Source organism: Hyperolius riggenbachi, chromosome 12, assembly GCF_040937935.1.
Source record: "Hyperolius riggenbachi isolate aHypRig1 chromosome 12, aHypRig1.pri, whole genome shotgun sequence".
Classification (NCBI taxonomy): domain Eukaryota; kingdom Metazoa; phylum Chordata; class Amphibia; order Anura; family Hyperoliidae; genus Hyperolius; species Hyperolius riggenbachi.
This window is the reverse complement of record NC_090657.1, coordinates 75,961,364-75,973,519: the sequence shown is the minus strand read 5'-3', so window position 1 is coordinate 75,973,519 and position 12,156 is coordinate 75,961,364. Positions and strand designations below refer to the sequence as shown.

The 12,156-nt window shown below is 43.5% G+C and overlaps 1 protein-coding gene across 4 annotated transcripts in view; it reads right to left on the bottom strand.

Annotated features, from left to right (window-relative positions):
* TP53INP2 (tumor protein p53 inducible nuclear protein 2) overlaps positions 1-12,156 on the bottom strand; it is a 340,314-nt gene that overhangs the window by 179,146 nt on the left and 149,012 nt on the right. Inside the window, exon 1 of one of the 4 annotated variants that reach the window (XM_068264221.1) lies at positions 12,051-12,085. The exons of the other annotated variants lie outside the window; for them this stretch is intronic. The gene's annotated coding sequence lies outside the window, so the exon portion shown is untranslated. Of the gene's footprint in view, positions 1-12,050; positions 12,086-12,156 lie in introns of those variants that run through there. 4 annotated transcript variants of the gene reach the window in all.

Genomic DNA, 12,156 nt, shown 5'->3' with positions numbered 1-12,156 from the left:
ACTTTCTTTTTTATTTCTTCAGGTACACTTTAACCACTTAAGGACCGCCCCCAGCCGATGGGCGGCAGCGGCAAAGTCCGGGCCCAAACGACCGCAATACGCCCATCGGCGGGGGCGGCTGCGGGAGTGGCTATGCGGCGATCGCGTCATTCGTGACGCGATCAGCCGCCGGGGACTAGCTCCGCCCCCCGTTCGCTGTAACCCGCCGGCCGTTCGGAAGCGCCGGCGGGTTACTAGCACCCGGATCGCCGCTGAAACAATGTATAATAGGCTTTGTAATGTATACAAAGCCTATTATAGTGGCTGCCTCCTGCCCTGGTGGTCCCAGTGTCCGAGGGACCACCAGGGCAGACTGCAGCCACCCTAGTCTGCACCCAAGCACACTGATTTCCCCCCCCCCTGCCCCAGATCGCCCACAGCACCCCTCAGACCCACCCCCTAGACCACTGTTTGCACCCAGTCACCCCCCTAATCACCCATCAATTACTCCCTGTCACTATCTGTCAACGCTATTTTTTTTTGTAGTCCCTAATCTGCCCCCTACTCCCTCCTGATCACCCTCCCACCCCTCAGATTCTCCCCAGACCCCCCCCCCCATGTACTGTATGCATCTATCCCCCCTGATCACCTGTCTTTCACCTGTCAATCACCTGTCAATCACCCGTCAATCACCCCCTGTCACTGCCACCCATCAATCAGCCCCTAACCTGCCCCTTGCGGGAAATCTGATCACCCACCCACACCAATAGATCGCCCGCAGATCCGACATCTGATCACCTCCCAAGTGCAGTGTTTACATCTCTTCTCTCCTCTAAACACCCACTAATTACCCATCAATCACCCCCTATCACCACCTGTCACTGTTACCCATCAGATTAGACCCTAATCTGCCCCTTGTGGGCACCCAATCACCCGCCCACACGCTTAGATTGCCCTCAGACCCCCCCTTATCAATTCGCCAGTGCAATATTTACATCTGTTATTCCCTGTAATAACCCACTGATCACCTGTCAATCACCCATCAATCACCCCCTGTCACTGCCACCCATCAATCACCCCCTGTCACTGCCACCCATCAATCACCCCTTGTCACTGCCACCCATCAATCAGCCCCTAACCTGCCCCTTGCGGGCAATCTGATCACCCACCCACACCAATAGATCGCCCGCAGGTCCGACATCAGATCACCTCCCAAGTGCAGTGTTTACATCTCTTCTCTCCTCTAAACACCCACTAATTACCCATCAATCACCCCCTATCACCACCTGTCACTGTTACCCATCAGATTAGACCCTAATCTGCCCCTAGGGCACCCAATCACCCGCCCACACCTCAGAACGCCTTCAGATCCCAGCCCTGATCACCTCGCCAGTCCATTGCTTGCATCTATTTCCCCCCTCTAATTACACCTTGAGACACCCATCAATCACCTCCTGTCACCCCCTAGCACACCTACCCATCAGATCAGGCCCTAATTTGCCCCATGTGGGCTCCTGATCACTCGGCCAAACCCTCAGATCCCCCTCAGACCCCCTTCCGATCACCTCCCCAGTGCATTGATTGCATCTATTTCCCCCTCTAACCGCCCCCTGAGACACCCATCAATCACCTCCTGTCACCCCCCTAGCACGTCTATCCATCAGATCAGGCCCAATACATCCTGTCATCTAAGAGGCCACCCTGCTTATGACCGGTTCCACAAAATTTGCCCCCTCATAGACCACCTGTCATCAAAATTTGCAGATGCTTATGCCCCTGAACAGTTTCCATACTACTCACAGTTTTGGGCCCGTAAAATGCCAGGGCAGTATAGGAACCCCACAAGTGACCCCATTTTAGAAAGAAGACACCCCAAGATATTCTGTTAGGTGTATGATGAGTTCATAGAAGATTTTATTTTTTGTCAAAAGTTAGCGGAAATTGGATTTTTATTGTTTTTTTCACAAAGTGTCATTTTTCACTAACTTGTGACAAAAAATAAAATCTTCTATGAACTCACCATACCCCTAACGGAATACCTTGGGGTGTCTTCTTTCTAAAATGGGGTCACTTGTAGGGTTCCAGTACTGCCCTGGCATTTTAGGGGCCCTAAACCATGAGGAGTAGTCTAGAAAACAAATGCCTCAAAATGACCTGTGAATAGGACGTTGGGCCCCTTAGCGCACCTAGGCTGCAAAAAAGTGTCACACATGTGGTATCGCCATACTCAGGAGAAGTAGTATAATGTTTTTTGTGGTGTATTTTTACACATACCCATGCTGGGTGGGAGAAATCTCTCTGTAAATGGACAATTGTGTGTAAAAAAAATCAAAAATGTGTCATTTATAGAGATATTTCTCCCACCCAGCATGGTTATATGTAAAAATACACCACAAAACACATTATACTACTTCTTCTGAGTACGGCGATACCACATGTGTGACACTTTTTTGCAGCCTAACTGTGCTAAGGGGCCCAAAGTCCAATGAGTACCTTTAGGATTTCACAGGTCATTTTGAGACATTTGGGTTCAAGACTACTCCTCACGGTTTAGGGCCCCTAAAATGCCAGGGCAGTATAGGAACCCCACAAGTAACCCCATTTTAGAAAGAAGACACCCCAAGGTATTCTGTTAGGTGTATGATGAGTTCATAGAAGATTTTATTTTTTGTCACAAGTTAGCGGAAATTGATATGTATTGTTTTTTTTTTTCACAAAGTGTCATTTTCCGCCAACTTGTGACAAAAAAAAAATCTTCTATAAACTCACCATACTCCTAACAGAATACCTTGGGGTGTCTTATTTCTAAAATGGGGTCACTTGTGGGGTTCCTATACTGCCCTGGCATTTTAGGGGCCCTAAACCGTGAGGAGTAGTCTAGAATCCAAATGCCTCAAAATGACCTGTGAATAGGACGTGAGGCCCCTTAGCGCACCTATGTTGCAAAAAAGTGTCACACATGTGGTATCGCCGTACTCAGAAGAAGTAGTTTAATGTGTTTTGGGGTGTATTTTTATGGGATCAGTGAATAATGGCGCACAGTGCCTATGCATAAAAATGGCGCCGCATTAAAAAGATACGCTTATCGCTATTTATCGTTAGTACTGCATAATAATGGCGCACAGGGAAAAAAGAAGAAAAACGGCACACACTAACGTTATTTATCAATAGTGGCACACAGTAACGTTATTTATCAATAGTGGCACACACTAACGTTATTTACCAATAGCGCCCTACATAAGCCAAACTGCAGACGTTATTTAACTGCAAAACGGGGAATGGATTTAATGTAACACTGTCAAGGTTACGGTTAGGCACCACTGGGGGGGTCTTAGGGTTAGGCACTACCAGGGGGGTGGTTAGGGTTAGGCACCACCAGGGGGGTGGTTAGTGTTAGGCACCACCAGGGGGGAGGTTAGGATTTGGCACCACCAGGGGGGGTCTTAGGGTTAGGCACCACCAGGGGGGTCTTAGGGTTAGGCACCACCAGGGGGGTGGTTAGGTTAGGCACCACCAGGGGGGTCTTAGGGTTAGGCACTACCAGGGGGGTGGTTAGGATTAGGCACCATCTGGGGAGTCTTAGGGTTAGGCACCACTAGGGGGGGTCTTAGGGTTAGGCACCACCAGGGGGTCTTAGGGTTAGGCACCACCAGGGGGGGTCTTAGGGTTAGGCACCACTAGGGGGGTCTTAGGGTTAGGCACCACCAGGGGAGTTTAGGGGTTAGGGATAGGTACAGAGAGGGTTCTGTGTGTTAACGGTAAATAACAATAAGGCTTTAACGCTAAATAACAATAAGGCTTTAACGTTAAATAGCGATAAGCGTCAAACGGATTAGCGGCAACACCGTGCGCCATTATTCGCAGGCGCCATTTTCAGATGGATCCATTTTTATACATACCCATGCTGGGTGGGAGAAATCTCTCTGTAAATGGACAATTGTGTGTAAAAAAAAAACAAATAATTGTCATTTACAGAGATATTTCTCCCACCCAGCATCTGTATGTGTAAAAATACACCCCAAAACACATTATACTACTTCTCCTGAGTACGGCGATACCACATGTGTGGCACTTTTTTGCACCCTAACTGCGCTAAGGGGCCCAAAGTCCAATGAGTACCTTTAGGATTTCACAGGTCATTTTGCGACATTTGGTTTCAAGACTACTCCTCACGGTTTAGGGCCCCTAAAATGCCAGGGCAGTATAGGAACCCCACAAATGACCCCATTTTAGAAAGAAGACACCCCAAGGTATTCCGTTAGGAGTATGGTGAGTTCATAGAAGATTTTATTTTTTGTCACAAGTTAGCGGAAAATGACACTTTGTGAAAAAAAACTATTAAAATCAATTTCCGCTAACTTGTGACAAAAAAAAAAATCTTCTATGAACTCACCATACTCCTAACGGAATACCTTGGGGTGTCTTCTTTCTAAAATGGTGTAATTTGTGGGGTTCCTATACTGTCCTGGCATTTTAGGGGCCCTAAACCGTGAGGAGTAGTCTTGAAACCAAATTTCTCAAAATGACCTGTGAAATCCTAAAGGTACTCATTGGACTTTGGGCCCCTTAGCGCAGTTAGGGTGCAAAAAAGTGCCACACATGTGGTATCGCCGTACTCAGGAGAAGTAGTATAATGTGTTTTGGGGTGTATTTTTCCACATACCCATGCTGAGTGGGAGAAATATCTCTATAAATAGACAATTGTGTGTAAAAAAAATTAAAAAATTGTCATTTACGGAGATATTTCTCCCACCCAGCATGGGTATGTGTAAAAATACACCCCAAAACACATTATACTACTTCTCCTGAGTACGGCAATACCACATGTGTGGCACTTTTTTGCAGCCTAACTGCGCTAAGGGGCCCAAAGTCCAATGAGCATCTTTAGGCTTTACAGGGGTGCTTACAATTAGGCACCCCCCAAAATGCCAGGACAGTGAACACACCCCACAAATTACCCCATTTTGGAAAGTAGACACTTCAAGGTATTCAGAGAGGAGCATAGTGAGTCCGTGGCAGATTTCATTTTTTTTTGTCGCAAGTTAGAAGAAATGGAAACTTTTTTTTTTTTGTCACAAAGTGTCATTTTCCGCTAACTTGTGACGAAAAATAAAATCTTCTATGAACTCACCATGCCTCTCACTGAATACTTTGGGATGTCTTCTTTCCAAAATGGGGTCATTTGGGGGGTATTTGTACTATCCTGGAATTTTAGCCCCTCATGAAACCTGACAGGTGCGCAGAAAAGTCAGAGATGCTTGAAAATGGGAAAATTTACTTTTGGCACCATAGTTTGTAAGCGCTATAACTTTTACCCAATCCAATAAAATATACACTGAATGTTTTTTTTTTAATCAAAGACATGTAGCAGAATAACTTTCGCGCTCAAATGTATAGGAAATTTTACTTTATTTGAAAAATGTCAGCACAGAAAGTTAAAAAAGTCATTTTTTTGACAAAATTCATGTCTTTTTTGATGAATATAATAAAAAGTAAAACTCGCAGCAGCAATCAAATAGCACCAAAAGAAAGCTGTATTAGTGACAAGAAAAAGAGGTAAAATTCATTTAGGTGGTAGGTTGTATGACCGAGCAATAAACCGTGAAAGCTGCAGTGGTCTGAATGGAGAAAAAGGCTCTGGTCCTTAAGGGGCGAAAAGACTGTGGTCCTCAAGTGGTTAAAGAGGAAATGTAACCAATGATTGAACTTCATCCCAATCAGTTGCTGATACTCCTTTTCCCATGAGAAATAGATGGGATCATTAGTGACCACCATAACTGCCAAGCAAAACCACACATGTGCCAGAATTGCACAGAGGTTATTTTTCTAGGTGAATCCATAACTCAAATCCAGACTCACAAATTAGGGGGTACCCATAGCATTTCATAGGACTCTTCCACTACGTATTCTGGATCAGAAGGCAGATCCCCAGAATAGATAAATTTTGCTAAAATCTTGATACATGATCACATTTTTACCCTAGCAAATGTGTATCTACCAAATCAGAAGCTGATGTGTTCTACCATTGTTGAACCGATTGTCTGCATTGTCTGCAAGCAACCTAATTCTTGGTGGGGACCTAAACGTCACTGTATGTCCTGCTATAGACTCTTCCTCTGGTAGGTGCTCTCTCTCTCGGCAAGGGGTCATATGTGGTTTTTTTTTAAATAAGCTCCTTTTGGCTTAATAGATATCTATTCAATAGATAAATAGATATCTGGAGGATTTTGAATCCTCAAGTTAAGATTATACATATTTTTTCACATTCTAATAAGGTCTATTCAAGATTGCTCCTCATTCTATTGAACCTATTCTCAAGTGAGATCGTGTTCCTATATATTTGTCTTTTAGCCTGCTAAATAGTATTGCTCCTCAGTGGTCTTGGCACCTTAATGATAACCTTCTACATCTACAGGATCCTCTCTGTGTTCCCGAAGTTCAAGCAATTGTGGAGACACTACTTCTTCCCCTTTTAAATGGGAAAATTAAAATGTATTCTGAAAGGCTCTTCATTAAACATGGGTCTAGGGTTAAAATGAGAATAAAGCTATAATTACAGATCTAGCAGCTAGAGCTGAGCCACAAGAAGGATGTTTCTGATAAGACAGTAGCTGAATCATCTCACTATCGAACTTGGCTTCAACTTTTAATAGATCAAAGATCTTATTTCTAGAGATAAGGTCAGGGAACTGCATTTCCAACATTCACACCAGTTCACACCAGAAATGGTAATCTGACCCATAGCCCTTGAGAAATTGTGGCAACCTTCTGGGAATCTTACCAAGATCTATTTTATATCCCAAACAGTATGCCCAGGATCTCCACAGAGAAGTCTGAGAAGGCCAATGATTATGTTAGGAGACCCGCTCTTCCTATGATTCCGATGAAGTTAGCCGGGCCCTGGAAGGAGAGTTCTCCTGGGAAATGCCCTGGCCTTGATGGATATACTGCAAAATTTTATGGGAAATTTAAGAAACTGCTGCAGGAACCTTTTATAAGGGCATGTAATGATATAACTTCTGCTACTTTGTTCCTCAAACAATCTTTAGATGCACAGATCTTAGTATTTTTAAAAAAGGGGAAGGTCCAGCTATCGGCCAATATCTTTAATTAATGATGATATAATTTTTTTTTTCTAAAATGTTCGCAGATATGCTACAACCTCTCCTACAAAACCTCCTCTCGGGTGACCAAGTGGGTTTCGTTCCCAGAAAAGAGGCCAGAATGAACACCAATCAGACTTTAAATTTTATAGCTTATGCCCAATCTCACTCTATCCCTACTTTTCTTCTTGGTGTCGATATGGAGAAGGTCTTTGACAGAGTGGATTGGGGTCCACTCTGTCACAGGTGGGCTTAGGAGAAAATTTGAATTAATAATGTCTCGATTTACTGATCCTTCTGCCCGGATATGGGTTAATGGTGTTCTTTCTGAGACCCTTCAGATCAGGAACAGAACCTGACATGGTTGCCCACTGTCTCCTTTACTCTGTGTCCTAGCCATGGAACATTTAGCTATTGCTTTGAGACAGAATGAGGCCATTCGTGGTGTACATGAGGGGTAATCAGCATAAGGTAGTGCTTTATGCTGATAACCTTTTAATTTATGTTACCCGGCTTATAATTTTTCTCCCATACACTGTATAAAAGGAGAATTTACGTTATATAGTACGTTGAGTTGTTTTAAAGTTAATCTATCTAAGATCGACCCACCCACTAACCCCACATGATTGGCCTAGACTAATAAAATGGGGATGCTATGTTCACAACCCCGATTCCTTCACTAATCAAAATTGGATTCTCTTACGTCAGTTCAGAGGCTTCTTAAAGTATTGCTCTACTAAGGGGTATGTTATAAAGGATCTTACAGACTTTGAACATTTTTATACTTTCATTAAGAAACCCATTCATTTACTTTCTCAGGTCTATGCCTTGCTGAGAGAGAGCACTTATAGAGGCCCACTCCCCTATATGAGATATTGGGAACCAAACAGACAACTTTCCCCTGAGAATTGACAACATTCTTGCTCTCTGGTACAGATGCCTCTCCTCTCTCCTATATATATATATATATATATATATATATATATATATATATATATATATATATATATATATTTATTGACATCTCAGAATTATGCTGGAGATGTCATAAGGAAATTGGCAATCCCGTCCATATTTGGTGCCAATGATCTTTAGTTCATGCCTTTTGGTTATTGATTTTATTTGTCCCTTCTATCCTCCTGTCCCTGTTATTAGGTCTAAAAAGAATATCCACATACATTGCCTTACTGTGGCCAGAAATGTGACAGCCAGATCTTGAAAATCCCCCCCCCCCCCCCATCTAAGAGGTTGGGTGTAGGCAATGATTGAGGACAGGGACGGATCAAGACCAAGTTGCACCTGGGGCAAGGTCAGGTTTTGGCGCCTAAAGATCAGGCTTTGGCGCCTAAACTGCCATTCATTTTGCCGCCTTTTTAAGAATTCAACAAACAGCGCCTGGGGCAAGATACCCGTTTGCCCCCCCCCCCCCCCTAGATCCGTCCCTGATTGAGGATGGAGGAATTATTGGCTGTAGTTTCTTATTGTAAGGATCCCTCCTGTAGCGTATTCTGTCCGTTGCAGTGGAGCTGCAAACGGACAGTTCTGGCTTATCTGTTTGCATTCGGTTGCACATTTGCAATGGGTCTCATTGTCATTTGCAATCGCTCTGCAGTTCTGGGCAGCTCAGGATGCTGTCATCATTCCACCAATTGCTTGCTACAGCTGAGCTGCGGCCAGATAGCCCTGGATTTCCTGCAGGCATGTTGTTACATAATACTGCATATATTTCCTATGGGAGTCCTTTGCATTCACAACCAGCTAGCAAATGGTAATCAAGCCAGCTCAGGATTGAGTGATTACCATTCAGCTGTGTGGAGATTTGCATGTTTGCATCCATTGGTCAATGCTGGCATAAAAGTCTGTCTCCCCTTTTAGACCTCGCCCATCATAGCGGTCAGTATGCTGTCTGCTGGGCACTGTGCTACTCTGTATAGTTCTGTTATTGTAGTTCTATGCAACCTTATTACTTGTGCTTTAGCTAGTTCTTGATAAATATATAGGCAGACTTGCTAATATATAATTATCCATTAGTTGAGATGGTTATTATTTTTCTGTATTATTGTTTATTGCCTAGTTTCCATGCCTGATGGATGTTCGCTGTATCCGCGGTGGGTCAGTGAAGTCCATTATCCTGATAGCTTGGATTCTGCCATCACCACGTTGGTGACTGGTAGTATTCCTGCTACTCTAGTTCTGGGAACGTAACTGATAGGTTGCGGTTGCTATTGGTTACGTTCTTTCCTGTAGTTTTGTCTGTGCAGATGCTTGCTGGTGACTGTTGTTAGCCTGCTTGCTCTGCTTCTGTGGATGTGACTGTGAGCTGCGGTTGCTACTAGTTAAGCTCCAATCTAGTCCTGTCTTGTACCTGTCTGAATGCTTGCTATCGCTAAGGCAGCGCAACATCGCACTGTGCTGCCATTGTGTCTTATTTGTAGCGATATCGGAAGCCCAGAGCTGCAGTTGCTCTGGGCAGCCTGTGTAGCCTCTTCCATTATTCAGCCACCAGCCTTGTTGCTCTGGGTGGTCAAAGTTTAACCCCCAAGCATTACACTTGTGATTTGTAAACAGACAGTATTGCTTATGTTGCTTATGCACACAAGCATTACACTTATATACTCGCATACAAGTCTAATTTTTCAACCCCAAAAATGTACTGAAAAGTTACCCCCTTGGCTTATATGCGAGTCAGTGGAGCAGGACAGATGGTGAATCAGGTTTTGTTACTGGCAGAGTGGCATAAGGATCTTGCACTAGTGATCCTGCTCTCACCAGCTGGCTCGCTGTTGTGTCCGTGGCCTCCATCCCCTGCAATATGGTGTGCAGTGTGCGCTGCTCAACACTACCTGTGTCCCCTGGCTTGTGGAGCAGAGCGTGCAAGCAAGGTGTCAGCAGTGCATTGATCGGGGATTCTTCCTGTGGGGCAATCACTGTGTCTCATATCCATGATGCCATCTAGTGGCATCTTGAGACACAGCTGTATTATCCTTGGGGCACATCTGGCTATGGGCGAGGTGATGACTTGTACTGGGGGCACATCTGACTATTGTGGAGGGGCTATACTGGGGAGGAGGCTTATATGCAAGTCAATCACTTTTTCATGGTTTGTGAGGGAAAAGTGGGTGCTTCGGCTTAAACAGGGATCGGCTTATATGCGAGTATATACGGTATGTGATTCACTAGACAAATATATTTTCACATGGTCCTGCTGGTTAGCATTCGGAGACTCATCAGCCTTCTGGGATATGTTGTAATGTAGTGGTTTAAATAGATTTTATAGTTTCTATCTATTTTATTAGGGTGAGTTACCCCAATCCGACTGGATTCCCTGTTCCCCAGTCCTCGTGTAAATTCTCATCCTATGTCCTTCTATATTTCCAATCCTACCCATTTTATCTTTTTCCCTTGGATGTTTTTCCCTCCCCTTTTTACATTTTCATTTTTTCTGGATTTGGCAGGAAGTTAGGTACTAATTTTGTATAAAAGGGTTTTTGTTATTTGATTGAATTTATGTATGGAGACGTATGAATCATCAAACGTATATTTCTACTATGCTCCCACTTAAAAAAGGTACAGATATAACTTCCTTTCATATGTTAGAGCCTTTTTGATATACAACCTGTCAACTCACACTCTTGTATTTACTTTTTTTTTGTTGTGTATGTAATTTTAAAAATCTAATGAAGAGGAATGTAAAGTATACAGGTACCAAAAACGAGACAAGCGGGAACAAAACCTGGACTCCAATAAATGTGCACTAATTATACCCCAACCCAACAAAACTTTGATGGGGTCCCCCAATGGTCACACCGACACAATCCGGAGGACCATCTGCCAAGAATCCTTTAACAAGAATGCCCCCAAGGAACAGCAGTGTTTCTGGAGAAAAGGCCAGGCCAATGTCAAATATTTGTTATAATTTTGAGTGGAATTGTTGTCCGTATTGGGCAATGTTTGGTCACGTGAAAGAGGTCCACTCCCACATGTCGGCATCTGTTACAAAGTCTAGTGGATGAGGGATAGATTTTTGTAATCTGGCTGGAGATAGATAGCTCCTATGGAGAAATTTGAGTGTTATAAGTCTGTCATGGGATGCTACATTTGCTGAACAATTTACATTTTTAATTCTTTGTTATAAATAGACTCCCTGGATGCAATCTCTAAAGGACTTTAGGATTTTCTCTGACTTTTATCTGCTGAAGGTGCATGGACCCAGGAATCCGTAGACCAAAAAAAAAAAACCCATAAAGGCGACACAAACCGGGAGGCCAATAATGCAAACTAAAGCAAAAAAACAAAACACCAAAATATGTAAGTAGGAGAATCCCTCAAAAATGTGGGGTTGCAGTAAATGTGCATTCACCAATAAGTCCTACAGGGGATTTTCCACCCCCATAAAGGTCTGTGAGGGGCCTTAGAAGGTCGCACTTCCAGTAGTTAGGTAAGTCCCAACTGAAAGCAAGAATTACGCTTAAAAATACAACCTCCCAACAGAGGTAGAAGGTAGAAGATAACATATTGGTAGGTGGAGGCACCCAAAGTAATAAAACAATAAAAAAGTTTAAAAAGGAGAGGTATGGTTGGCTTACCTCTCCTGAATATCTCAAGTAAGCCAAAAAGACTCAACGCTCTTTTAAACTGTATTGCACACAGTAGGGTCAGACAATGTGTTTTGTTAGTATTTAGGTCAATAGCAACCACCTAAAATTTGCAAATAGCCAGAGAGTAGTCACACTCAAGCATCTCGATCAAGACTGCTCTGGCTATGGTCACATTTTTGGTGGTTGCTATTGAACTGAAGAAGAGGAAAATATCCACAAAATGCACCGTCTAACCTTTCTGTGTGCAATATTTTTTTTTTAAAGAACATGTAGTCATATTGGCTTATTTTGGGAGAGGTAAGCCAACCATACCTCTCCTTTTTAATTTATTTTTAATTATTTTGTTTCACTCCACCAACCAAAATCTTACCGTATCTGCTGAGCTGGTTATAAGCCCGTCCAGTAGAAGCCAGCTGGAAAGGGGAGAGAAGAGGGTGAGGAAAGAAAGACAACACTTCAATCCAGATGTTTTCTGA